This window comes from Carettochelys insculpta, chromosome 28, assembly GCF_033958435.1.
Source record: "Carettochelys insculpta isolate YL-2023 chromosome 28, ASM3395843v1, whole genome shotgun sequence".
NCBI lineage: Eukaryota > Metazoa > Chordata > Testudines > Carettochelyidae > Carettochelys > Carettochelys insculpta.
Window position 1 is genome coordinate 9418175 of NC_134164.1, and position 24738 is coordinate 9442912.

Consider the following 24738-nt stretch of genomic DNA (forward strand, 5'->3'; position numbering starts at 1 on the left):
TACTAATAAATGGCCCAAATTATGCTAATGAGTCACGCATGCAAATTCCCCATGGCTCATTAGCATAAGGTCACGTGATCTGGAGTCCAGAACACATTCTTCCGGACTCCAAAATGACATTTAGAAGCGCGGGCCCCAGAGGGAGAGGGGGGGTTCTTCCAGAAGGAAGTCCTTCCAGAGGCCCCTTCTGCCCAAAATTTTTGAGGAAGAAGGGGCCTCCAGAAGAAGGACTTCCTTCTGGAAGACCCCCCCGCCCCGGGGGCCACGCTTCTAAACGGCGTTTTGGAGTCCAGAAGAACGTCTCCCATGCTCCAAATCACATGGCCTTATGCTAATGAAGCATAGGGAATTTGCATCTGCACCTCATTAGCATATTTTGGGCCATTTATTAGCAAAATGGCCTAAGTGGTTTGCTTTTCATAATGAATGGGAGGGGAAGGGTAGCAAAGAAGCTAGCACATTCACCTACTGAATCCAGGGCTGTGAGTTCAATCCTTGATTGGGCTTCTTAGGGATCTGGGGCAAATAGATTTGAACAAAAATGTCCAGGATGGTGACAGGTTGTGCAGGCGGCTGGACTCAATGAACAAGCCAGATAGGAAGGGTTAGAAAAAAAGATTCCTGGCTTCCTAAATTACAGGTTTTCAAAACAGCATGCAAAAGCACTGGAGCACATGCAGAAGTGGAGGGGCTGAGGACAGAACTTCACATGTCTATAGTGCAGCTTTGCAATCTGCCCTTAATGGAAGGTAGTTCATAGCTTTTCTGTTCTACAAGCAACCTGGAGAATGAACTGTAACGTAGGGCAGATCTAAGCAACAGTTGTGTAAGATTAAGGCTTAGATCTGGATTTAAACCTCCTGGAAAAGAAGCTCCTCAGAATAAAAATTTTCTCTCAAAAGCCAGTAAACATGGGTGTTACATGGAAAATGCAAATGGCTCATTAAAACAGTTATAGTTCCTTTGCTTGCTGCAAGCTTTACTTGGCTAACTGTGGTAATGGTAGAGCTAATACATTTACTTCAATGGCCTTTGGGTCTGGATTTAGACCTCCTGGCAAAGATCCTCAGAACAAGAATTTTCTTTCAAAGGCCATTACACACAAGCATAACATGGAAAATGCAAATGGCTCAATAAAACAGTTATGGTTCCACTGCTGTCAAAGGCCAGCCACTCTAGTGACAGAGTTTTTTCTTCCCTTGAGAGAGTATTTCCAGTGTTTTTCATTGATCTGGAATGGATTAACCAATAATTCTAAAAAGAAATTTGGCCTGAGCCAAAGCACATTGAACTGAATGGGATTATGGTTGCTCTGGTCTTTCTTTAAAGTGCTACATGACTGCTTTTTCGTTTTGATAGAATATTGGCTAACTGTGGTAATTGTAGAGCTAATACATTGACTTCAATGGTCTTTGCATCAGCCATACTGATGAATGTCTGCTCTCTCAACTTTTGATGGTACTTCCTATCTGCTGAGGGAGACTTCGCTCCATTTAGCTGCAAGACCCTGGAATAGCAGCCAGCCCGCCCCTGAATATCATTGATCTAGAATAAAAAAATTCAGTCTGAGCCAAAACACATTGAAATGAATAGGATTATGGTTGCTTTGGTCGCTACAAGCCTTACTTGGCTAACTGCAGTAATCGTAGAGTTCATTTTAATTTCAATGGCCTTTGCATTAAGCCTATACTAATGAACGTCTTCCCTCTCAACTTTCGATGGCACTTCCTATCCACTGAGGGTGACTTCCCCCTGGTCGGCTGCAAGGCCCACAAATAGCTGCCAACCAGCCTGCAAGCATCTTATCCACCAAGGGAGACTTCCCACCAGTTGGCTGCAAGGCCCACGAATAACTGTCAGCCAGCCCCCGCCACGAGCAGGGAGCTGCTTCTACCCTGTGGGGCCCACTCCTTGCTGCAAATAGCAGGGCGTTCCTAGGACCACATCAGGTAGATGGTGCTCCACCCTGGCCAGAACAGCCCCATCTGTGGCAGAGGGTGCTGATCGAAATGGAGTTCTCCCCCCATCCACCCTCCCCCCATTTAATCAATTAACTAATTAAAATTAACATTTAACTGGTAAACTACATGTTTTACAGGTGTTTTACACCCCTACTATATATCTCTGCCAAAGTCATTATCTACAACAAATGGGAAACCTGCCCCGCAAACAAAATAACAAATTTCCAGTCACTATTACTGTCCCTTTACCCACACCATTTATTTAACTACCTCTCAGTAATTTAAAATAGCATTTCTTTTCTCATGTAACCACAAGCACAACACAATCACATGTTGTAAAAGACAGAGTGTGATCAGCATACTACATTTGAGGACAGAGCTGGACATGCTGAGGGCACAGAAAAGCTAAATCTGGTATGAATGTGCTGTCTCAATTCAGTTTATTCATATTCTAGTTTATATCTGTAAACACCATTACAAATATGTCCTAATATAATCAATTGCATGCCCTTTCTGAGCAGTATGTTCAGTTCTGGTCACACCTTAAACACCATTATAGAAACAGAAAAAGACCCAGAGATGGACACACTAAAAGTGAAATTTAATAGAGCCCAAATCTACTCAGCTACTCTCCAATCAAACAAAAATACTGCTGTCACATGCAGTTTTGACCCAGACAATGCTGTAACTGGGGCAAAGATGCAAAGATACTTAGAAAAACAGGAAGTATGCTCCTTAACAACATATAACTGAAGTGCTCACTTAGTGCATCTTTTATTATATCTTCTCCAGGAATAAAATAAAATGTTCTTGAAGTCACAAAGTACATTCATAACAACCATTTTGCTCCAACTTCACTAAAGAGAACAGGAGGATCCAAATTAATTCTCTCCCAAGACATTCAATGGATTTCTGTGGTTGATTGTTTTGAACAACTTACATGTATTAAGACCTGGCCTATTCTCATAAGACTTTGTTATGAAAACAGTGACAAAAATAGGGGCAAGTATCTCATACAAAGTATCTAATATTGGATTAAAGAGGAACGTAGAGGATATACTCAGTATACTGAAGCCTATATCCGTAGCCTCAAAGAAACTTCAGAGAAATTACTGCAGCATTGCTGATGCTGTTGAAATTTCGACTGCACTTCAAGACATGCTGATGAAACAAATTCCTTAACAGGTAACAAACAAGTGAATGGATCAAAAACGAACTCCACCTCATTGTAAACATTCTCAGCCTCAGACATAAAGGCTAAGTCTACATTAGAAGTATCTGTTGACAGAGTTGTGTCAACACACTCTGTGGACAGAGTGCATCTACACACAAAGCAGATCAACAGAGCAACCCACTGTCAACAGAGAGCAGCCAGAGTGCCCTGCCCTCTGCTGACAGAACGGCTGACCAGAAGCTCTGCAAACAGTGATGCCCAGTGAACCAGAAGCTCTCTCTGGCTGTGTCTACATGTGCCCCAAACTTCAAAATGGCCATGCAAATGGCCATTTCGAAGTTTACTAATGAAGCGCTGAAATGCATATTCAGCGCTTCATTAGCATGCGGGCAGCAGCCGCGCTTCGAAATTGACGAGCCTTGCCACCGCGCGGCGCATCCAGACGGGGCTCCTTTTCGAAAGGACGCCACCTTCTTCGAAGTCCCCTTATTCCCATGAGCTCATGGGAATAAGGGGACTTCGAAGTAGGCAGGGCCCTTTCGAAAAGGAGCCCCGTCTGGACGCGCCGCGCGGTGGCAAGCCTCGTCAATTTCGAAGCGTGGCTGCTGCCCGCATGCTAATGAAGCGCTGAATATGCATTTCAGCGCTTCATTAGTAAACTTCGAAATGGCCATTTGCATGGCCATTTCGAAGTTTGGGGCACGTGTAGACACAGCCTCTGTTGACAGAAGTGTCCACACTGCACTTCTGTCAACATTACTCTGTTGAGAGATTGTTGTGCCTCAAATTTTTGAGGAGTAATATTATCAAGGCAAATGCAGAGTTGTGTCGAGAACCTGTCGACAGAATGCTTTAATTGTGAGTTATGTCAACAGAAGGCCCCTCCTGTCGACAAAACTCTCTAGCGTAGACCCAGCCTTACTGTTCTGAGGATTTACCTGAGAGTTAATAAAATTTGAAAAATTTAAAAAAAGTTTAACCACAGCCATCAGCTAGCAACTCAAGAGACTGCGGATATTGCAAATGTAAAACATTTAAGTATTATTATGTTTTTGTATGTGATTTAGTTCTTACCATCCCTAATATACTGCTGCTGCCTTAGCAGCTTGACATGGGTAATGAATGTTATGCATTATTTCATAAATAGAAATCAAAATTATCTAAAAACATTACACAAAATTAACCATTAGATGTTGCAAAATGCTGTGCTGAGTTGTAAATTAACATGTTAGTGATCAGATTTGCACCATTAAGAAATATGTGAAGAAATAAAGGGTAACTTGATTTAAATCCATTTTTTTTCCTTAGGGATTTAAATCAATCCACTTTGACTTCTATTTTGCTGCCGGATTTTTAATACTTGTTTAGTTATGGACTACTTTTATATTATATTCTTCATGTTACCTTTGTTATGTAAGATAGTGAGTACTGCTGCAAATACAGACATTTGGGGGACACGTAGTCCATGTTGTGAACATCAGCAAACAGACAGGTCAGAGTTTGTGGGGATGTGACATGCTTTAGATCAGGCGTGTCCAACCCGCGGACCGCGGGCCGCATGCGGCCCTGGACAGCTAGTAATGCGGCCCCACAAGATCGTAAACTTTTAACATTATTATGTGATTTATATATATTAACTATATTATACATTTTACATGTGGCCCAAGACTTCCTCTTCACTCAGTGCGGCCCAGGAAAGCCAAAAGGTTGGACACCCACGCTTTAGATACATCAAAGAACTTTCTGATGCAATCACCACCCCCAGTACTGCTGACTTCAGGCCCCATGAAGAGATTCCTGTGGAATGCGCCATTGAAGTATTATAGCAGCCCTTTCAGGGATCTTCCTCCTCTGGTGCTCATTAAACTTCTAAAGTCATCGAAGCAGGAGCTGGAGAACTGTTTGTTAGACAGCAAAGGGACAAACATCTACTGTTGATACACCACAAGTTGAGAAGTTGCTAAGAATGAGAAGTAGGAAACTTTAAACTAATGCCCTTCCCCCCCTTTTACTCAGAGAAAAATGCTGAAGTCTCAATTTAGACAGGAAAGCTGTCCTCTTCTTGGTTTTCTTCTTAGTAGGTCTACTGGCCTGCTGGATTTGTCCTTCTCCTAGGTTCCTCTTCCTGCCACCCTCTCAATCCATGCCCAATCTCCAGTTAAAGAGATTTAACAGCACCTGAAAAATGCTATTTTCTATAATCCCTTTGAGTAAATAACTCGTGACACAAGTAAAAATATTCCTATTGGCCAAGAAAAAATAAGCTGATCACCAAGGTAGAGGAGGAACAAGAACTCTCATTTTATGGTAAATAGAGGCAGCAATTGTGCTCCTAGCAGCTTGTCAAAGAAGTCCTTAATTGGGCTAAATATAGACTAAGTATTTCCCTTATTGGTTCACACATGGGACAGTAATACACTGAACAGAAATGGTCATTTAATTCTAGCAGACAAGATAAGTTTCTATCCACAGGGAAGAAATAGGAAACGGGATAATGCAAGAATATAAGGGAAGGTAGTAGTGTAGGTACTAAAACATATGGTCAGCAATGTGCAATAAAGGCAGGAATTAAGTCACAGCAAAGAGTTAACACTGACTTCAATGGGAAAAAGAGTTCTCCTCTAAAAGGATTTGGGGAGGGTAGCTTTTGTGTTTTTATTTACAGAGCCTAAAGTTCAAACTCAAGTGATAGGAAAAAGTAGAACATGATCTAGCAAAAGAAAAAAGCAGTTAAGTAGCACTTTAAAGACTAACAAAAAAATGATCTAGCAAAATAGATGTCTGAATTTCAGGGCTAGCTACATCTCTATCCCCTCTTCTGATCTTAGTGAACTGAGTATCAGAACTCTTCTCTTCATCTCTCCTGGGGTGGACTTCTGTGATTCTTCCACTCTAAAGCCTGGTCCTGACTATTTACCCACTGTAACTACTCAGCTGGCCTAGCTAATGTTTAGCACCTGAAAACATCCTTTCAGAAACTTGTGACCATTGGATAAGACACATGACCAGACAGCTATCTCAAACCTTCCTATCCATGTTCCCTCTAAGCTATGTGCTTGGGCGGTCACCCAGGAGAGATTCACATGCCACCAAGCTGATTAGCAGAGTACCCTCACATCTGGCAGCATGTGTCTACTGGTGGCACACATCCACACATGCTTCAAAATTTATTCCACCCATGGATGGACAAAATTAGAGGGCATATTGCTTTGAACCGTTTGATCTTACAAGCTGGAATAATGCAGCATAAGGAAAAATGGGATTTAAAAAAAAAAATCAAAGGACAACATTTCTACTTAGCCTAAAGCCCTATCACCCTACCTTAGGGGCCAATTTGGTTTTGTTTCTTGAGCCACCTAGTAGAGACTGTCACTTAGTCAGTTTCACATCCTGATGGTAACCTCCCAGATCATAGCTTTAACTGAAAAAACTTTAGTAGGACCTGGAACAAACATTTCAGCTAACATCCCAGGCACTGCCTCTTACTGATACTCACCTATGTTTAGCAAGATGTTACTTAACTGATGCTATTGTAGTTCACTCTTTCTAGTTTTGTAACAGCCATATTATTATTAAACTAAACCAAGATATACATGCAATGAACATTCCAAAAACCCAATAAAAAAACCATATAGTAAATATCCCAAAAGCAGGTCACATACAGCGCTCAAATTACACATTAGTCTCACATCCTTCAAAAGGCATTAAATGATTTATGGTCTCTAATTCTGTGGTTCCCAACCTTTTCAGTAACATGGCACACCTTCGAGGAGACAATTCCACTGCACATCCACTTTTTTCAGCTGAATCAATTGCTCATAAATGTCTCATCTACTTGCTGAGCTTTTGTGGGACAGATCCACTTCTTCAGATCAATTTCATTTCCAATACAGACTGACATATATAAGTACAGAGAACCAAAAGGAAAAAAATTGCTATAAAAACTGACAAATGATATAGGATAGAAGGAATCGGGTGAGAAGTCGCGGGATATTAATTGTCCTGTCTGAGATAATTATGAGCATCAAAGTAAGGGAAGCAGTTCTTGTAAAGCATGAGATATTTGATGTCTCTGTTCATACCATGTGTTAATGTGTTGAATTTGAATATGTACTCTAACTCAGAAATCTCACGCTCTAATCTAAAATTCTCTATGTTGCACGACACAAATTCTAAGGTCTTCAATAGCATGGCCCGCTCCATTGAAGTGTTCACTGATGGGCTTATGCGTATTGAGTTTCTTTTTGTCTGCTCCGTGTCCATTTATACTTTGGCAAAGGTTCTGCCCAGTCTGTCCAATGTACATAGTGTCAGGGCATTGTTGGCAAATAATAGCATATACAATGTTGCTGGAAGTGCATGAGAATGTGCCTTTGACCTTGTAACTAACAGGTTAGGTCCAGTGATGGTATACCCAGAATAAATACGTGGACAAACACTTTACCAGATAAAACTGCAGAGACAGACAAGCGCCCGCTATCCTGAGGAAAACTTCGGAGAGGACCAGCTACTAGATAGTTCAAATAGTCTTTCGCCCATATACCCAGGTTGGACGACCTACGTGCATGTCAGGACTGCTACGGACCACCACCAGAGTTTCCTCTGGCTTCGCCCTGCCCAGACATAGTTACCCACTTCAAACTTTACGTGGACAAAGTCGGCGATGTGGTTTGTTGAAAGGAAAAGTTCCAGGATTTGTATGACTGTGGTGTAGCCTGTGATTGCTGGTGAGAATCTCTCTCAGGTTAAGAGGTTGTCTATGGGAAAGGACAGGCCTGTCACCTAGAGTCTTCTGGAGTGTAGCATCCTGATCCAGAATAGGTTGTTGATTTTTAATGATGAATTGCAGAGGTTTGAGTTGGGGGTTATAGGTAATGACAAGTGATGTTCTGTTGTTGATCTTCTTGGGCCCCTCTTGAAGTACCTGGTTTCTGGTTATTTTGTCTGGCCATGTCAATCTGTTTTTTTTTACTTTTCCTGGTGGGTAATTCATTTTTATAAATGCTTGGTAGAGGTCTTGTAGTTTTCAGTCTCTGTCAGTAGGATCAGAGCAGATGTGACTGTATCTAAGGGCTTGACTGTAAACGATGGATTGTGTGGTAAGAGCTGGATGGAAGCTGGAGGCATGTAAATAAGCGTAGCAGTCAGTGGGTTTCCATTAGAAGGTGGTGTCGATGCAGCCAGCAGTGATTTGTACTGTGGTATCCAGGAAATATATTTCTCGTGTGGAATATTCAAGGCTGAGATTGATAGTAGGATGCAGGTTGTTAAAATCTCTATGAAATTCTTCCAGAGTCTCTTTACCGTAGGTCCAAATGATAAAGATGTCAAAGCTCATTACCAAATAAATCATTTTGTTAGTCATTAAAGTGCTACATTTCTGCTGTTTTGTATTGTTGGAGTACAAACTAACATGGCTACCTCTCTGTTACTATTCAACATTTACAATGGTTATGATCTTACTAAAAAGGTTTGCAACACAGCAGTGCAAACAGCAAGCTAAACAAGGATCAAATGCATTAATGTTTCAGATCCAACAAAGAATACACCATCTTCCATGGTGAGCACAGACACACTTTCAAAATCTGCTCAACTCAATTATTCCTAAATATTCATAGCCTTAAATCTGTTACACATGCAGCATTCAATGAATTTCATACCTGTAACAATATTTTAAAAATTTAAGTATTAAATAATTGAAATTCAATGTATCAGAGCAAAATGCAATGTAGAGTAAATAGCAACTTACTCGGTTAGTGGGAAACCTGGGCATGCCAGTGTACAAAAAGATGGGTAAGTTGTGGGGTGAGGCAGTCCAGAGACCAGGCTCTCCCCTCCAGCCTGCTGGAGCTTGGATGTAGTATTTAAACTATGTACCACTTCCAAAAGGCCCCTGGCCTCCTTCCCGCCCCGCCTGCCACAGCAAGGAGGGTGGGGTGGGAGCTCCCTGTCAGTCCTTTTGGGCTAGGTAGTAGTATTTTAGCTGCCTCCCAAAGAGAACGGACTCCTGGCAGGCCAGCACTTCCCCTCAAGGTGACTCTGCAAATAGCAAATGTGGGGGGAAATGGACCAACCCCACACCAGATGGGACACAGGCAGCCTTGCTGCTTGAGTGGTAGCTGGCACGATGTCATCAACTCCTGCCCACCACAGCTCTGGAAAGAGATGTGGCAAGGGAAAATTCATGAAACTTCACAACACACTTGCACAGTCTCATGGCGCACCAGTGTGTCACAGCACACTGTTTGAAAACCACTGATCTAATTACTCTCCTGGCTATCTCACCAAGAAAATAATAACATATTAAAAGCATATGTGTGTGTGTGTTAGCTCCTACTTAATATGAAAGTATCAATGAGCTACTCCAATATTGTTTGTGTAGAAAAATGTAATGGGATCTCCCCTAATTCTTTTTTCTGGAAAGACATATTTAATGCATGTGAAAGCTAGAGGGGCCAAAACCTTGAACTACCGGGAAAAAATAAAAATTAAAAAAAAAAATACATGTTTCACTTGGAACAACAAGAAGTTGTTCAAGGTATCTGTTAGTCTATAAGGTGCCACAGGACTTCTTGTTCTTGAAGATACAAACTAACACGGCTATTAACACTCTGTCTGATACTTTTTACATATGCGCTTGAGATGCGTTTTGAGAATAAGACTCTGAAGTATAATCCTCCTTCATGAGTCTCTTTGAGTACTATAGGTTTCTTTATACTACCATTTACTCAGGAAAAAAAAGCTGGAAACTCCACAGAAACTCATAAAAAAACAAATTTAAGAACATTTTCCCTCCAAAGGGTTGAGTTCATAAATCCTTCTCCTCAATTGCACAGAATAGCTGCATTCCCACATAACAGAAATAGAATAAGAACAAAATTTCAACATACCTTTGTTAGTTCTGTTAGATCTGTCAGCATCATGCATTGTTTGGAAACCTAACTAAAATGATGCCAACCCACGTCATATGAAAGTTAACTAGTTAATTAATTAGTAAGGTCAGGGTGGCAATAAGCGGCCCTCTAGCTGGACAGTCTACCAGGATTAGCCCCTGGTCGGACACCAGATGCTTCATCTATCTGCACATCCACAAGTACAGCTGTTTGCAGCTCCGATTTGCTGCAGTTCACCATTCTAGGCCAATGAAGGCTGCAGGAAGAGATGGTCTGGCCCACACCACTACCTGCACCACCTATTGGTAAGGAACAGTGAACAGCAGCCAACATGGTTTGTGAGCAACCACAACTGCAGACCTGCAGACACATAAAAGCCGTGTCTACACGTGCACGCTACTTCGAAATAGCGGCACTAACTTCGAAATAGCACCCGTCACGGATACACGTGTTGGGCGCTATTTCGATGTTAACATCGACGTTAAGCGGCGAGACGTCGAAGCCACTAACCCCATGAGGGGATAGGAATAGTGTCCTACTTCGACGTTCAACGTCGAAGTAGGGACCGTGTAGTCATTGCGCGTCCCGCAACATCGAAATTGCAGGGTCCGCCATGGTGGCCATCAGCTGAGGGGTTGAGAGACGCTCTCTCTCCAGCCCCTGTGGGGCTCTATGGTCACCGTGTGCAGCAGCCCTTAGCCCAGGACTTCTGGCTGCTGCTGCCGCAGCTGGGGATCCATGCTGCATGCACAGGGTCTGCAACCAGTTGTCGGCTCTGTGGATCTTGTGTTGTTTAGTGCAACTGTGTCTGGGAGGGGCCCTTTAAGGGAGCGGCTTGCTGTTGAGTCTGCCCTGTGATGTTGTCTGCAGCTGTGCCTGGCACCCATATTTCGATGTGTGCTACTGTGGCATGTAGATGTTCCCTCGCAGCGCCTATTTCGATGTGGTACTGCGCAACATCGATGTTGAACGTCGACGTTGCCAGCCCTGGAGGACGTGTAGACGTTATTCATCAAAATAGCCTATTTCGATGTAGCGTTCACGTGTAGACATAGCCAAAGTGTCCAGCAGCCCATGGGATGCTTACAGCCTACCCTGTACTAAGGGACTGACCTCTATTAACATGTTTTCCTTGCAGGCAGAAGTTGGATGCAGCTAGACTCAACAACTTCAGTGTTCAAAATGTGTGTGAATTCAAAACCTAATGCAGTATTTGAATTCATGTACAAACATTTCAAAAGGAAGCCATGTGCATATCAAGTGCATATCAAGATCTTCTCACAAGAAAATATGCCTTGCGTTACACATTAAGCAAATTCAATAAAAAACCTGAAAAAGGCTCAATAGTCATATGTTAATTTAAAAATAGGATAATCTTATTTATTCATTTAGAAACTGCCATTTAGTTTTACTGCTTAATTACAATGTCCACTGCTATTAAAAAAGTTCACTCAGTAGCTCATACAAAAGAATGATGAACCATTTTCATATCACGAAATATGATACACTTCATTTTCTAAAAACGTTTAAGATTAAAGAATCAAAGTTTGTTTCTTAAGCCAGGATAAAAGCAAAGATTATATAAAATATAAAATGAAACTTCAGGCATTGGCTATGGTTACACTAGCAAGTTTTGCCAGCAAAACCCCAGTCTTGATAACAAACGTCTTGGAACATGCACACACAAAATGCATTTTGTCAACGGTATCTGAACAAAACAGACCACTTTTGCCAGCAGCATTCTGCTTCAAAGCTTTGAGGCATAATGTGGCTGACAACAGAGTCTCTCGTCAAAAAAGCTATGTGGACGCTCTGGGGGACATTCTGTTGACAGACAGGACATCCACAACAATGGGAAGCCCTGTCTGCTGTGCTTCCAGGTATCTGTTTTGTTGAGAGAGCAGCCGGGCAGTCCGGCTGCTTTGTTGACAGAGCTGAGTGCTCTACCGGTTGGCTTTTCTGTGGGGTCGCACTCTGTCAACAGAAGTTTTGTAGGGAAAGGGGATCCCATGCCAATTGTTGTAGTCACTAAGTGCTCCTTTCTTGGGAATCTTGGGGTGCATCTACACTACCACTCCATTTTGAAATTAATTTCGAAATTGTTTTTGGCGAAAATGGCCGGAATTTTGAAACCGCTCTTCCCATCCAGGATTAGGAAGAGCAGCCCCTTTTGAAATAAAATTTCAAAATACTGCACGTATAGACGCTCCAGGCCCACAATTTCGAAATTGCAGGTCCGCCATGGCAGCAGTTCCAGGGAGCGCGGGAGATGCGCTAGCAAGCCCCGGCAGGGCTCTATCATTCCTGGGCCATCCCCTTAGTGCAGGAAGCTGAGAGCACGCCATGGGCTAGAGAAGCATGAGCTCAGCCCTATACACGCTCCAGCAGCCAGACGGACATGCCACCCAGCTCATCAGTGGGATGGCGAGCCCCCCACACTGTGGCGCACCCCAAGAGGCACCCTCTTCCCCACCCGAGGGGTCGCCGGAGTAGAGCCAGGGCCAGAGAAGGAGGGGCCCATCCTGGACGGAGGCTGAAGTAAAAGACCTCCTCAGCCTTTAGGCGGAGGAGGAGGTGCTGCTCCACAGCACAGGGAGGCCCCGCAATGCAGCTGCCTTTGAGTGGCTGTCCCTGGGACTGCAGAAGCAGGGACGCCCCCAGCACACGGCTGCTCAGGTCCACTCCAAAGTAAAGGTGCTCAGGCAGGCCTACAGCTGGGCCAAGGATGCCCGCAGCCAATCGGGGGCTGGGGTTGGCCCGAGGTGCCCACACTACCAGACACTGCAACAGCTCCTCGGCTCGAAGGATGTCCCAGAGCCATCGGCACTGGTGGACACATGCGGGCTGGACACCAACCGGGAGACAGACCCACTGGAGCAGCCAGGACCCTCCAGCCAAACCACACCTGCGGGGGCCGGGAGCAACTTGGAGGAGGGGGGCCCATTAGTTATCGCAGTGAGCTACAAGACCTCCAGCCAGATGCCTTCGAGGCCAGTGTCCTCGGACCTGTTCTCCGGAGGCCCAGGTAGGTGACAGGTGGATCAGGTGGCCTGGGTGGGAGGGCCTACCCCACACTACCCTGCCCCGTCCCAGACCCAAGCACGGCGCCATCCAGCACCTGCATCCATGGACAACACCCTAGCCTGCCCAACCAGGGAGGAATGCGGGGGCCAGGCCGCAACCAGCAATTACCCCACAGACGAGGTCCCAGCAGGCACACGGGAGCCCCAAGGGGGGTCGGCAGGGGAGGCACCACCTGGGGGGATGACATGGAGATGGCACGGGTGGAGACCCGGGGCCTGGGCAACAGCACTGATGGGTGGCCACTCTCCCCTTGTGTCTCCACAGCATCGTCCTCTGAGGGCCGGACGACACCCATGCCACCATCAGACGGAGCCGGAGAGCCCTCCTCCCCATTGCCTCAGCTGCCACCTGGCCAGACCCGGACGGCCCGATGCCGGCAGTGCTACGACCCCCCAGAGGTGGCAGAGGCCCACACCGCAGCCATCCTGGAGCAGACTGCCGTGCTCCAGGAGTGGCTGCTCATGGAGCGGGAGGAGAGGGCCTGGCGGAGGGAGGTCTGGTCCGAGGCGGTTGCAGCCCTCCGATGGCTGGCCCCCCAGCCGGCACCCCCAGCTGGCACTGCTGCTGCCCCTGAACCCGCCCCCCCCACTGCCCCTGAACCCACTCCCACTGCTGCCCCCGAACACATGGCCCTCAGCCCATCTGCCCATCTTGCCCTGGCCAACTGGCTGGTCGCCAGTGCCAGCCAGGAGGAGGATCCCCTCTCCGGCCCCCCCAAACCCCGCCCCCACCCTGCCTCACCCAGCCCACCCTGTTCTTCAGCCCCGAACGACCCTACCTCCCCATCCTTCCAGCCCCTTCCTGGCCCCCACAGGGCCCCCATACCCACCAGGGATCTCGCCCCTCCACCCCTGTGGGGAACTAGGCCTGCCCATGCCTGTGGCCCCTGCCCCATTGTATATAGTTCTCCCCCATTCCTCCCATATTTAGGCCCAATAGGAAGACCCCACGCCATTGTTTAACAGCCGTTTATTTACATATAGTTAGTCCCCAGTTAATAAACCCTTTCGTGCACCCCAGTCTCCCCTATGTGTGTGGGGGGGGGCCGTGCTGCGGGGGGCGATGTGCCAGGTGGAGGTCAGCATGGCTCTCGCTCGAAGGCCTCCTGGAGGGCTTCCCGGACCCTAACCCCTTCATGATGTGCCTGGCGGCACAGGGCCATGGGCAGCCACTCATAGCCAGGACCGCGATCCACAGCCCACCTGGGCATCTAGCACTCCTGCTTTCTCTCCACCAAATTGTGCAGCGCGCAACAGGCCGCGACCACCCCAGGGACGTTGGGCAGGCTGACATCCAGCCGTGCGTTGAGGCATCAGAAACACCCCTTGAGGTGTCCAAAGGCCCGCTCAACAGTGTTGCGTGCCTGGTTCAAGCAGGTGTTAAAAAACGTCTTGGCTGGCGGTGGTGTGCCCAGTGTAGGGGCGCATCAGCCACGGTTGTAATGGGTACGCCCCATCACCCACTACACAGGGTGACATTTGTTGTATCCCCCACGGGGAACTCCTGGGCACAGAAAGGGGTGCCCTCCTCCATGTGCCGCCCCAGACAGGAGTTGCGAAATACCCGGGCATCATGGGCTCAACTGGAGCAGCCAACGCATATGTCACTAAACTGGCCCCAGGCATCCATGACAGCTTGGAGCACCACCGAGTGGCACTCCTTGTGGTTTATATAGCATCCTGCACTATGGTCTGGGGCGCGGATAGCTATGTGCATGCCATCGAGCGCGCCGAAGCAGTTTGGGAATCTGAGGGCTGCGAATCCCACCATGGCGTCGTCCAGGTTGCCAAAGCGGACGACCCTCCGCAGGAGGAGGTGGTTGATGGCCTTAACCACCTGTAGGGAGGCACCAACATGTGGGCCTGCACTTTGGTGGGGGGCCCCTGCCCCTGCAGGCCCCACACCTGGGGGTCCCCTTCCCCTGCAAGCCTCTCACCCGGGGGCCCCCTGTCCCTTCCTGGGGAGGGTGTGTGGCCCTTGTTGGACTTACCTCCAGCAGGACGGCTCCCACGGTGGCCTTGCCCACCCCGACTTGGTGCCCCACTGAACGATGGCTGTCCAGAGTGGCCAGCTTCCACAGGGCGATCCCCACATGCTTCTCGACTGGGAGCGCGGGCTGCATGCGGGTGTCCACTTGCTGCAGGGCGGGTGAGAGCCACTGACAGCTCCATGAATATCTGCTTCATCATCCTGAAGTTTGTGAGCCACCTTTCGTCATCCGACTGGCCCAGGACCAGCCTGAACCACCAGTCCCCACTACTGGGGTGGCTCCAGAAGTGCCATGGAGGATGTGAAGTGGCGGTTGCCCCCTTGGCAGGACCCGTATGGGTGGGAAGGTGGGCTCCAAGGCATCCACCACACCCAGGATGGCAATGACTGCCTGGGTCCCAGTGACGGTGGCAACATCGGACTCTGGCAGCTGCTGCTGCTCCATTCTCCTCTTGGTTCTTGGTGCACAGTCCACAGCACTGCTGGGCTCTGTGTGTGCAGGGTAGATGTGTTTAGGAGGGGCCTTTTAAGGGCACTGCTGGCTGTGTGACCCAGAAGGGCTTGTCAGCCATGTGACCCCGTGCGTGATGCTCCCCAGCTGCTTATTTCGAAATAGCCCGTTTCCCTGTGTGGACGGTCTCTTTCGAAAAATGGAGGGTGTTCTTTCGAAATAGCAGATACCTACAGCGATCCATTTTGTGTGTGCAGTCGTGCTATTTCGAAATCCCTTATTTTGATTTTTTTTGATGTTGCCCCTTTTGAAGTTTCTTTGTAGTGTAGACACACCCTTGATGATGACTCCTTTGCTCCAGTCTTCACGTATCAGTCGTGCTTCCCAAATTGCTGTAAACAGTGAATGGAGAATGGTGGCTGCAAGTTCTGGGTCTGATTTAAACAACTCCATGTTCAGGTTGTCAAATCCTGGAGCTTTGCCATTTTTCAGGGATTTGATAGCTGCATTGATTTCTTCTCTCTCTGGTGGATCAATGTTAATATCAAGGTCCCCCTCTCCTTCCTGGATGTCCACTTCTTCCTCAGGTGGTGCTCTATTCAGAACTTCTCTGAAATGTTCTGTGCAGTGTGCTTCTTGCTCTCTCTGTGGTCAAGAACTGCCCTTGTTTGTCCTTGATGGGGGCACTTCTCCTGTCACGATACTTACCACAAACAAGCTTGGTACACATTTCCTTGCTCCCCTTGATTAGCTGTATCTTCAGCTTTTGTTGCAAGCTCCTCCATGAAAGCTTATTTGTCTGCCCTCACTCATGTCTTCACTTTTCAATTTGTCTCTCCATACTTCTGTTTGTCCTTTGCATACCACCATCAGTATTAGCATAACCCCAAGTACATCACGTTAGGAAACTCGAACTCCCTCTACTGGTTTCAGTTGCAAAACATAATTAGTTTCTACAAACATTTTATACATGTTTGTAAAACATATAAAAATACTTTATTAAAAGACCATCATTATACCCTCAAAATTTAGGAAAAGACAGAATTAAGATCATCTATGCAATCTTTCATCTGTGCATACACATGGATACATTTTTTTAATTTTAATTCTAGTCTGACCACACACTATTTTTCCACAAGATACCTGTCTCTTTCAATGATAGGACAAATAGTGTGCAGTTGAAACTGCAATCCCAATAGCAAGGTTTTTTAATGTATGTATAAATTTGGGGTTAAGCCTATGACTGGACAACTACAAACATAGTATCTATATTTTAAAAAAGGGGAGAAAAAAGTGTTCTGGGAAACTACAGCTCATTAATTTGACCTCAACTGTCTGCAACACCTTAAACGTTTTTAAAAGAATACTTAAGGACACAGAGATAAACGATATAACATGCTTTTATGAAGGGTAGATTATGCCTGACTAACCTCAGAAGAAAATCATTTTTCTAGACGATGGAAAAGTTGTAGATCTAATCAATCAAAACAGTTAAGCATTTGTACAGGTCTGTATGGGAAATTACTAATTAAACTGGAGAAGATAGGGATCAATATAACAACTGAAAGGCGGGTAAGGAACTGGCTAAAAAGGAGACTAACAGGTCATGGTGAAAGGTGGTTACTACTGGAGTTTGTCAAGGATCAGTCTTGGGCCAATCTTATTTAACATTTTAATTAATGATTTTAGTGCAAAAAGAGGGACTAATATATTTTACAGGTGACACAAAGTTAGGAGGTACTGCTAATATGAAGGAGGACTGGAATATCATACAATATTTGGATGACCAGGAAATCTGGAGCAACAGAAATGGGATGCAATTTAACAGAGCAAACTGCAAGGATATGCACTTAAGAACAAAAAAACCCAAGAATTTTGGAGTATGCTAGGGATGTATGAGATGGAAGCAACATAAGAGAATAAAGTCATCCTGGCTACATCTACACGTGCAGCCAACATCGAAATAGTCTATTTCGATGAATAACGTCTACACGTCCTCCAGGGCCGGCAACGTCGATGTTCAACTTCGACGTTGCTCAGCCCAACATCGAAATAGGCGCAGCGACGGAACGTCTACACGTCAAAGTAGCACACATTGAAATAGGGATGCCAGGCACAGCTGCAGACAGGGTCACAGGGCGGACTCAACAGCAAGCCGCTCCCTTAAAGGGCCCCTCCCAGACACAGTTGCACTAAACAACACAAGATACACAGAGCTGACAACTGGTTGCAGACCCTGTGCCTGCAGCATGGATCCCCAGCTGCCGCAGAAGCAGCCAGAAGCCCTGGGCTAAGGGCTGCTGCCCACGGTGACCATAGAGCCCCGCAGGGGCTGGAGAGACAGCATCTCTCAACCCCCCAGCTGATGGCCGCCATGGAGGACCCAGCAATTTCGACGTTGCGGGACGCGGATCGTCTACACGGTCCCTACTTCGACGTTGAACGTCGAAGTAGGGCGCTATTCCTATCTCCTCATGAGGTTAGCGACTTCGACGTCTCGCCGCCTAATGTCGAAGTTGGTGCCGCTACTTCGAAGTAGCGTGCACATGTAGACGCAGCTCCTGTGATTCATCAATGTAAGTAGGTTTACAAGCCCTACGGTTATGTGATAATGTAAAAACTAGTGCAATCCATGCATGTATCAAGCAAGGTATTGCCAGTACAAATAGGGAACTTACAAGAACCATTATACAAAGCATTAGTAAGACTTCATTATGTGTGTAATTTCTGTCTCCCATGCTTAAGAAAGATGAATTCAGTTCGGAACACATGCAGAGAAGGGCTGTTAGAGTAATCAAAGGAATAGAGAACCTACTTTGTAACAGGAGACTTCAGGAGAATGACTTGCTTAACCTAACAAAATAAAGGCTAAGGGGAGATATGATCGCTGTCTATAGATACATCACAGAGATCAACACCAGGGAAGGGAGGAGTTATAAGTTAAGAGACAAAGCTGTCACTAGAACACACTGATATGAACTGGCCACCGATTCATTTAGGCTTGAAATTAGATGAAAAAGTCTCTAACCATTGGAAGAGCAATGTTCTGTAACATCCTTCCAAGGGCAGCAACGGAGGGTAAAAAACCTAACATGTTTCATGACTGAGAATAATAAATTCACAGAGGCAGTGGTAGTGGGGTAGCCTACCATGAGATATGGCCAATCTATAACTACTATTGGCAAATTTCTCCAATAGATAGAGACGGAACACTAGAGGGGAGTGATCTGAGATAATTCTGCGTAATTCTCTCTCACTACCCATTCTGGGTAATTCTAGGTAATTTCCTTCGCAGGTGGTGGCTCTCACCAACATACTCAGGGTCCAAGTGATCAATAAATTTGGATTATTTCCCCCCATATCAGATTGGTAGGGATGGGGGTGGGGTGATGGTAGGTGGAGAGGGAATCACCTTCTTCTGCAGCATGCAACACTTAAGAGGTTTAAACTGAAATCAAGGGTATAACTCAAAGTCAACATTTAAGGAGTTCAGTAATTTAGCCAGCATTTACATTTCTACTATAGGTGTGGGTGGAGAAGACTGTAAAACGTGCAGGTCACTCTAGATGATTTGGCATTAAAGTTTCACTCAGGCTGCTTCAAAGTAAGCACCCCACTTCCACATTCCCTTACTCTGATCTAATTTTGTGGGAGTAAGGGAATGTTGAAGTGGGGCACTTACTTCAAAGCTGTCCCCATCTACACCGTCAATCTGCAATTCACAGTCTGCACTTCAAAATTTGCATGACCACCATTATGCTAATGAGGTGCTGAATATGCATATTAGAACCTCATTAGCCTGCTTTGAATTGCCTCATTACCAAGTCACCTCCAACAAGGGGTGGCATGTGTGGAAGCAGCCTTAATGAGCAGTTACTCAATATTTTCAATTAATTGTTAAGCATTCAACCCATTCTCTGCAGAAAGAACTATGAATTTCCTAATGGGTTTTTCTATGATACTCACTATAGTATCTGAATGTTTCACAACAGTTAATTTATCTTCATGTTACCTCTGCAAAGTAAAGTGGTGGTGTCATCTCCATTTTAAAAATGAATAGCTGAAACACGGAGTTTGAGACCAAAAGAAAGTATCGACTCTTTTTGGGTGCACACATTGACACACTTAGAACTGTTTTTTAAGAGTACACTGCCTCATGGGCAGACAGGTATAATAGGCAGGGGAAGGGAATGACTTCTCAAAATGCTGGTCTGGCTGTGCCCACACTCTGCCCACCTTTAGCATATCTCCCCTAGGCTGTCTGGGATTCAGCTCCGCTGAGGCTGAGCCATGCCACTAGCTCTCTGGAAGCTGGGGACACTGGGACTGAGGACCATACACACTCTCTCTCACCAAGGTTCTGCCCAGATCTGGGGCAGGGTCCCTGCTATTAGCTCTTCATCAGACGTGCATTTCTCCCTCCACCTTCTGTTCTCTCCTCCCTGCAACCTCTGCCCATCATCAGTGGTTCCTAATCTCTTGGCTAGTTTTAGTGCTCTTCCAAGCTCTTTGTACAGACAATCCCAGTTCTCTTCCTGCACCTAGCCTCTCAATAGATGTACTTTCCTGCCCCCACACCTTTCCTTCCACCCACCACACAGATTTTCAGAGGAAAATGGCATTGATGACCCTGACCTAAAAGGGAGTTGTGGGAGAAGGTTCACAACGATATTATAGAGAACTGCAGTATTCCTGCTCTTACTTTTTCAGTGCCTACAAAGCTGGGCGGCCTGAGAGCAACAGCAGCACAGAAGTAAGGGTGGCAATAGTATACCGTGCCACACTTACTTGTGTACTGTCACCCGCAGAGTGGGATAGCTAGGACATGGTGACAACTGACAGAGCCCAGGTCTTCAGGCAACAACACAGAATGAAGAGTGGCAATATTATACCATACCATTCTTACTTCCGCAGTGCTTCTGGCAGTAGCTCTGATTCAGATCTTGGCTCCCAGCCAGCAGCCACTGCTCTCCAGTGGGCCAGCTCTGAAAGCAGCACTGCCACCAGCAGCAGCGCAGAACTAAGAGCAGAAATACCACAATCCCCCTTACAATAATTTTGTGGGCTCTTCCCCACAACTTTCTTGTGAGAGAGGACCTCTACAATTCAACACCATGGAATTTCAGATTTAAGTAGTTGAAATCATGCAATTTAGTTTTCTTTAAAATCCTACAACCATGAAATTGACCAAATGCACCATGAATTTGGTAGGAACCTACTTACAATAATTGCGTTTATTATACTGCCTACCTTTCCAAAGTAGGAGAGTAAGCTTAAGTCACCAAATGCAGAAGATCCTACAAAAATCACATACAATTTCAGAGGTCTTGAGTCTCCACTCACTTCAGTCAATCCTCCTGATATTTCCAGCGATATTTGTTTTTTATTTGTTTTAAAGAAACAAGGGGGAGAAAAGAAATTAGGAATGTTTAATTCTGTTGTGAAGGAAGAATTAAACTCTAGAAGGTCCCTATTTACAGGGTTGCTTTTTATTGAAACAACAGAAGATTAAGGCCAAAATTCAATAAACTCTAAATATTAATCTACTGATGCTTTCCTAGCCTCCATCAAGAAGGTGGTAAGGGATACAGCTTCCCCCATAGCCTTTCTGACCACTACTCATATTTCTCGTACTCCCCCTTCCAGAGCTTCAAAATACTTTTCAGCTGAAGTTTCCTCCCAGCTGGCTCTTACTCCTTCAGTGAGTCATCTTCTCATACTTTCCATTTGTCTGGTACCCACTGGGTACAACTTGAATGGCATTTGGTTTGTGACATGTCAATTATTGTCATTCCAGGTTTAAACACTGATTCAGCAAATGAAGCTTCTCTAAAGACTTCTTGTAATTCTTGGCCAGACATGGCAGAACACAAAAAAATGAGGCTCCAGGCCTGCACAGGCACCTATTTCACGCTGTCCATCCATGGTTTCTTGTGGAGTTTTGTTATGCCATGCATACAGAGATATGCTTACTATTCCTCTGGCAACCAACCCAGAGAGACTATATTGAATTTGCTGTATGAACATCATGCACCCATAAAAGCAGACTCAGCACACACAACCCTCTAAAGACAGTATATTCAATTCAAACTTTCAGTCCATATTGCTGCAAGAAGCTGCAATGTGTGTTGCCAGGATTGCATCCTGAGATACTGGGAAACTGAAGATGCTGCGGAATATGGCAGCACCTTTGGTAAGTGGAGCACTATTTTAGCACTCTGCATTGGCTACTGGTGAATTTACAGATTGAATTCTAGGGTGTGGTTTTAACTTTTAGGCCTCTTAGTGGTTTGGGACACTATTACCTGTTTCTCCACTTGCCATCCTATGTTGCTGAGATAAGCTGAGATGCTGGTACAGCAAATGCATTAGGGAGCAACTGGAAAGAGGATTTTCATAAAAGCCCTCATCTTTGATACCTGATTCCCAATTGGGTTGTTGAGTCTGCCTCTGTTGGCCTCCTGGTCATGCTGCATGATCGTAAGACCCAGAAATGTTGAGCAGTAAAAACAGGGTAACGGAAGAGCTTTATTTAGTATGGAAGCACTGGGTTGACAGGGGGGTCAATTACATTCACTGTAATAAGCAGTCTGTTATTTGTTTTAGGGTTAATTTTAAACATTAAACTCGCCCAGGGTACAGGATGGGCCCCTGCTAGTTGGAGCAATATCTTTTGTACAGCTTGAAAGAATACTGTAAACAAAATCAATGCACATGCTGCACTGTGGTGTCATACCCAGGGTAAACTGCCAACAACATATGTACCCATTCGGCCTTAATAGGTCCCAGTTAAGTCCCTGTCATACCATGGATGTTGCTGGACCAGAGAATCCAGGATAAGAGAGGTTCGACCTGTATTAAAATCTGGGACTTGTTTAGATATCCAAAAAAAAAAAAAAATCACAGTCCAATGGAGATTTAAAGACAGAAACAGTAAAGGTCTGCGCCTTAGTTTATTAACAGTAAACTCTTTCATATCTGGCAGCCCCAATACTGGCAGGTTGACAGATATTCACATTCTGGATAATAGAGAAGTATACCTAGCAATGCATAAGACTAAAGAAAAACAAAATTAGATTTTAAGAAACAAACAAAAATGTATGCAGAGTACTTTATTTACCAACAACAGTAGCATTGTACACTGTAAACTTATACTGTATTTGCTATATTTACTAGTATTCACTTTCACTATACTATACTATACTTATGGAAAACATAAGTAAAATTTATTCATGGTTAAAATGCCAGTTATTTGGGAGTTCTGGGTGACAGAAAGCCAGTTAAGACAGAGTTTACTGTATTAATGAAGCTGTTTGTAAGTATGACTATTCGTGACTTTTAAAAAAGTATCATCAGCACTCGGACCATACATGGGGTCAAAAGGCCTTTCTTCACCTCAGAAAGGCTGTTGTTGCCTGGCCTAGATGTTTTTCCTTGCCACTCTGACCGACCAAAATTGTGGCCAATCAGAGCAGCCGGGGGTGGGGGAACATGGAACCATGTGTGCTCCCATGTAAGCACCATCCCATCGCCCAGACCCTGCACCTCCAGACAGCCGCTGCACACACACTGGTCCCTGTATCCCCTTCCTGCCCAGACCCCCACCTCAGCCCACTCCTACATCCCCCCTTCCTGCCCATACTTCCATATCTCCACCCGAGCCTGTTCTTCCACCCTACACCCAACCAGACTGACCCACTCAGCCCACTCACCCAGATAACCCACCCACAGACTACTCCTACATCCTACCACCCTCCCAAACCCCCTAATCCCCAGCCGGCTCCTGCACTTTCCCTCCCAGACCCACTACACCTAGCCCACTTCCTGGAAGCCCCCTCCCACACTGAGCCCCTCATTTTGGCCCCACCCTAGAGCCTGGGGGCAGGGGGTCCATAAATATCTACTAAGCCTGCCTCCTTGGCTCTGGGGCTGGTGTGTGAGGGAAATGAGGGGAGTGTCTTATTTTTTTAATTTTGTTTTTCAGTCAAGGCCCACTTCAAAGAGGGGTGGGGACAATCACTGGACTTGCAAAAACATCTGTGTTCTTCTATGAAATCTAAACTACAGTAATGAAGAATTAAGTGTACTCTAAAGGAACTTAGGATCAGGCCACAAGTATGCTAAACTGTTTGATGTGCAAAAGAGTCTCAGTGAGCCACCTCAAGGACCTATTTTGAAAGTGAGGGATTCATCAGTAACATTTAATTTGCTTACCCAAAGAGCAGTTCCTTTAAAAAGTTTCACAGATACCTGGTGTCTGCTTCCAGAGCAACAGAAATGAAAATCTGTACTAATTCACCCAGAATCTAGCTCATTCCAGTACTTGCTTATCTCCCAAATAAGCTACCTTCATTCCTTCTCAACTGAGTAACAATTCCTGTAAACGCACTATTAATAACCCCTCATTTTCACTTCATGTTCTTTACCACATGAAAACAAACAGTAGACACAATTAATTTCAACTAGGGTAGGATATGTTTACACTGCAATGTCACATAAATGTGTGGCCCATGTCAGTTGACCTTACCCCTCCGATGCAACCAGAGGCAGTTACAGTGAACCTTTATAATAAGCCTGAGTCCCAGCGGTACAAGTCAGGTAATATGTACCAGCCATGAGTGTTTTACTGCAGAGTAGATCTACATTGTAACACTTTATATGAAAAATATTGTACTACAGCCAGGGAAACAAAATGATTGATATTTTGGTTTGACTGTTCAGAGATAATAGTGCATATTGAGGGATTTCCTAGAAAATCTGAAATAATAAAACTCAGTAAAGTTTTGTAAAAATACCCCACCTAAAAATACAGGTTGATGAGACAAAATAATTTCTTTCAATGAGGCAAATTTGTTGCATTAACAAAAAAATCTATTCTGAAGATGCAGAATATTAAATACTACCTGTCATTCAACAGAGACAATCTTTATGGCATGTTTCTATAATATATGAGCACCCTATAGCTACAACTACAATAAAACCAGGAAGTTAAAATACTTGGAATTCCATACTAACCTTTGATATTTCAGACGTACATACAAGACTAGATACTCTTATTAAATTGGTTATAAAATACAGGAACCACAGCATTACAGTTCAGATGCTCTGGCCCAAAACAAAATTTAAATTTATTGTTAAAATCATATTGGATTTTTCTGTCCCTTCTGCCTTTCTCTGCACCTTTTC

General features: G+C 45.2%; 1 protein-coding gene across 1 annotated transcript in view; it reads right to left on the bottom strand.

Annotated features, from left to right (window-relative positions):
- The window catches only part of TANC2 (tetratricopeptide repeat, ankyrin repeat and coiled-coil containing 2), a 703794-nt gene that overhangs the window by 485587 nt on the left and 193469 nt on the right, over window positions 1–24738 (bottom strand). The gene's annotated exons all lie outside the window — the stretch shown is intronic.